Genomic DNA, 5,008 nt, shown 5'->3' with positions numbered 1-5,008 from the left:
GAATAAAGGGGTAACAACCGGGAAAATTAACAAATTATTTATACTGTAAGTATTTTAGAATAAGTATTTTAGGGGTACATATTCATTACTATGCTAGGCAACAATCTTGCGTTTGGGAGAAATTTAGCGAGAACATACACTGTGTAGCTTTTTGTAATAATAGTGTACACATAAAGACTTTTTTAAAATATGTTGTACATATCAGTGCATTTATACAGTAATTCTTTTTTTATAGCAAAAGTGCAGCTGTTTCAGTTTGGGCTTCAGTTCAGGGCAAGTGAAACTAAAACCATTGCAAGTTTTAAATACTGGGGAAATGTACTCTTGTTTCATGTAGTTACAGGGCAAGAACAATAAAATCCAAGTGCAATAATATCACTGACTCTGAAACCTTTATTTGAAAATAAATTTTCATTTAAAATACTATAAAAAAAAAAAATTAATAAATTGATAAATAAAATGTCAGTTTATTGATGAAGTAAAAAATATAAACCCAGATCATCTGATCATACTGTAAACTCTTGATCAGTGAAATATATTATGGAAGAAAGAAAACTGTAAACTAAACTCTAAAGTCAGTCCAGATTAAAGGGATAGTTCACCCGAAAATTTAAATTCAGTCATCATTTACTTACTCTCATGTTGTTCCAACTCTGTATAAATGTCTTTGTTCTGCTGAACACAAAGGGAGATATTTGGAAGAATGTTTGTAACCAGGCAGATCTCGCCCCCCATTGACTACCATAGTAGGAAGAAAAATACTATGTCAATGGGTCAGTGGGTGGCGAGATCTGCTAACAGTGTCTTTGTTCAGCGGTTCATGATGGCTGTCCTGAGGCCGTATTCACAAAACATCTTAAGGCTAAGGTACAGATGGTACTCAACCAGAATGCGTTTTTTTGTTGACGTGGGTACTGTCGTGGTTTGCAGCGGGAAATTAATTTCTGCTCTTGACCGTTAAGTGGTGCTATAACCACAGCCTTCACATGTTATGGAGTGTGTGTATCACAGCTCGATTTTGCGAGTAGCAGTCAACCACGCCATGTCGAGATAAAAAAAAATACTATAAGATTTTTAAAAATCACATGCACACCACATGTGTAAATGTAAGCATTTGCTGTTTAGAATGAATTCAAACAGTAGACCTACAGTAAATGTCAAAATTGTGTTTACTTTCATGGACTGCGCTAATACCCATATTTCTCTTTAAAAATATTTCTTAAAAGGCCTATTATTCTATTTTCTTCTTGTAATAAAATTAAAAAACAGAAATATATATAGGCTACACAAAAAACACATTTGTGAGTTTTCCCTAATAGGCTGCATGAATGAGTAGGCTTTGCATCTGTGATTTAACAGCAGTGAAAATAGGCCAGTGTATAATGTTACGACACATGGCGCAACTGTGCTTTAAGCGATTCGATTTCGAGACCTGCCTCAGGATAGCCAAGCTAACCTATTTCGTTTGAAATGTACATTTATTGATCCAAAACGATTTTTGTTATTCATTTTCTGTTTATTTTTAATTAATAATGATAACAACATTGTAAATATTTGCTCTTAACCGGTGTTGGGTGACAGTCTTTGTTTTACTGTTCTTGATGCTTAAGAAACAGCAGACTGGTCAAGTGTTTGTCATTTTCATGAGTGATTCACAAAACCAATGATAACCAACAGATAAAGCCATGAAAGAAAAACAACAAATTTCAAAACTCTTTATTTCAAAAAATCTGATAAATCAGTGTTGGGTGAATATGATTATTATAGCTTTAAAAAGACTTGAAACATTTTGGTTGACTAAATGGCTAAAAAAATAAAATAATAGTCTACTAGCTTGGCTAAATAGTATTGTTTTATTTTCAAGGTAAAGACTCGAGACAGTTGCCTATTTATTTATTACAGGTGTTTATTCCGTGTGATTTCAAAATATTGCCTTAAACGGAGTTCTGGTTTCCGCATTCTTCAAAACACTTACGCTGAATGTCCTACGCCTTTACTATTCAACTTACGGAACGAACGCGGTGGCAGTTTTGTTTTTTTCCGAAAGTTCGCTGGAATCTTATCGCGTTTGGTTAGGACATGGTTTAAGATGAGATGGATTCTGTTGTCCAGTTGGCATTTTCACCCCAAAATGATGGCCATGATACTCAGTTTCTCCTCTTGGCTTCTGTACTCTTTGGCACAAATGACACTTACAGGAACACTCCACTTTTTTTGAAAATAGGCTAATTTTCCAACTCCTCTAGAGTTAAACATTTGAGTTTTACTGTTTTTGAATCCATTCAGCCGATCTCCGGGTCTGGCGGTACCACTTTTAGCATAGCTTAGCATAGTTCATTGAATCTGATTAGACCGTTAGCATCTCGCTCAAAAATGACCAAAGAGTTTCGATGTTTTTCCTATTTAAAACTTGACTCTTCTGTAGTTACATCGTGTACTAAGACTGGGGAGGATTAAAGTTTGTGTACATATATATATATATCTTTGAATATTATAATCTGTTGTTTTAATATTATGTTTCAATGATCTTTCTTCTGATGAAGTAAATTCGCTGTATACAGTAATTCAGTTTAAATGTTTATATTGTGTTTATATATATATATATATATATATATATATATAACCAATGATTCGCTCAACTATTCAGTTATACAGTGGTTGATATGACACATTTGCACACACGAGAGACTAATATATTGTGATATAAGGTGAAAGGTATTGAGTTATATGAGATTGAGTATAAGAAAACTCTTACAAGAGTTATGCAACACATGCATATGATTTGAGTCACATTGTAAGGTGACATAAGACACTGTGAATTATATAATCTTTGAATTATTGAAATAAAGGATTACAAGTGTGACACAACTGTGTCTCTGTTTGTTTAAACAGAAAACTTACTGCGGCACCGCCAGTCTGACGGCGGACGTGCTACATTATCATACTTGGGTAGCAAGAATTAAGCGTTTGTGTTTATGGTAGGGAGGTGATAAAACACATCAGACTTGATTTAATTTAATTTTATAAAATGCATGAGGAAAAAAACAAAGCAAAAATTATTAAAATAACACAAATTGTATTTAAATGTAAAATGATCATGAACATTCTTCAATTAATTAAAAAAATGGAACAAGTAAAAAACCACACAAAAACAGTCGATTTAATAAAAAAAATTTCCTCCATAACCTCCAACTGCTTAATACTCTGGTAACTGGAGTTTGTTAATTTCAGTGTGATGGAGATTTCTGATGTCCATGGCTAGAGCTGCAGGGACACTGTACTCTTCGTAGGTGTCAGACAGCAGTACCATGGCACCTCCATCTTCCTCTGAAACACCTACAATGGTGACCTCGACTGGTTGAGCTTCAGTCCTCTGAAATGTAACAAACAGAAGTCTCAGTCAAGGCATTATGTAACAATAGACACGAGTCATTACATGAACACTACAACATTATTTGACTACATAAGTTAACATGATCTAACAATGAAAATACTAATTAATCTTCATTAATGCTAATTTCAACATTTACTAAAACACTATAAAAGTGAAAGTTGTGGAACTGTTGTTTTTATTAACTAACATTATCTGTAACAAAGATTAATAAGTACTGTAACAAATGTGTTACTCATTGTTAGTTAACATAAGTCAGTGCATTATCATTAACTAATACAGACTTATTTTAAAGTGTTACCAATATCATAAAATTACCAATTTATTAAAGTTCAAAAATGTGTATCCACTTGGTACACACTCACAAGAGTAAGATGAAGAAAGATCAATTCGAGAATAATTAGGCTACATGATGTTGTGTACCTCCACAGCTGAAAAGCTGGATAAGTTGAATTTGGCAGAAGGTCTGAATCACATTGAGAAAGGAAATCTTAAATTGATCTCCCAAGCTGAGCTCAACCAGGGCCTTGTCACGCCAGAGGGACACCTCAAAAACCTTCTGTCCACACCTGAGAGACGAGTCCCCGATGAGGACCTCTCCATCAGTGACCCGTCTCATCCTGAGTACCTGCAACTGCATGATCACAATGATAAGATTGTTGTTAATGCACTGCAAGTGAATACAATTACCAGTGTTTAGACATTATTTATAACTTTGGCTGTGAATCTGAATAAAATGTCTTTTAACAAAACATTATTATAATTCAACCTGTATGTATAAAAGGCTTAGTCACCTTCCACTTATTTATGAAAAAAAAAAAGCAATAAAAATGATGACTGAGATTATCTTAATATTCTGCCATAGGTAGATAAAAGGGAATTAATATTTAAATTGTTATTGATTTAAAGTTAAATTTTAACTGAGCTAATAAAATTTTATTCAATAATTTACTCAACTTCTTCTTTCAGGGAGATAAATCTTCCCCTTGTGACAGGTCTTCCTCTTCCTTCATTTTGGTTGAGTTAAAAAATTACTTCAGAAAATAAATTTCCCTGTCAGAAACACTCCTCACACCCCAAATCCTATCAGAATATAATTTTTAAAAGGTTATTTGAAATAAGTTTTAAAATATTACTTCAGAAAATACATTTTCCTGTCAGAAACACTCAGGCTGAATCCTCATTAATGGCCTCTGTTGTCAGCCTGTCTTGTCACTGTCACATAGGTGACCTCTTTCATTTTATTGGAAGAATTTATTTTTTAGTTGTGAAGTTATAACTTTTAAACATAGTTTGTAAAACAGTAAAAAGTGACTCACCTCAGAAAATAGCCTGACTTGTTGCTGAGTGATCAGTGGTCTTAAACTTGGCAGCAGGCCAATCAGAAGACATCACCAAGGCACATGATGACAAGACGGTAACCTTCGGCCAATGAATTTCTTTTATTTTTCTCCTTCTCTCCCTGTGTGTGTAGTTTTGACTGTAATTGTTTGTGAGGGCCAAATGTTCTCAAGTATATAGTGAAATATTATGACAACCAACTAGTGAGAACAGTTTTTCCACAGGAACTGAATATTACACAACACCGGCCGTTCATAATTGATAGAGACTGGTGCG

At 33.8% G+C, this 5,008-nt stretch overlaps 1 long non-coding RNA gene across 1 annotated transcript; it reads right to left on the bottom strand.

Moving 5' to 3' along the window:
- Window positions 1-517: 517 nt before the first annotated feature.
- Window positions 518-5,008, bottom strand: LOC127511274 (uncharacterized). Its single transcript, XR_007929950.1, has 3 exons — window positions 4,711-5,008; window positions 3,815-4,025; window positions 518-3,373 (listed from the first exon to the last, which is right to left on the bottom strand). It is a non-coding gene; the product is annotated as an uncharacterized LOC127511274 (long non-coding RNA).

This window comes from Ctenopharyngodon idella, chromosome 4 (genome assembly GCF_019924925.1).
Source record: "Ctenopharyngodon idella isolate HZGC_01 chromosome 4, HZGC01, whole genome shotgun sequence".
Classification (NCBI taxonomy): Eukaryota; Metazoa; Chordata; class Actinopteri; order Cypriniformes; family Xenocyprididae; genus Ctenopharyngodon; species Ctenopharyngodon idella.
The sequence above is the reverse complement of the archived record's forward strand: the minus strand, read 5'-3'. Positions and strand labels throughout refer to the sequence as shown.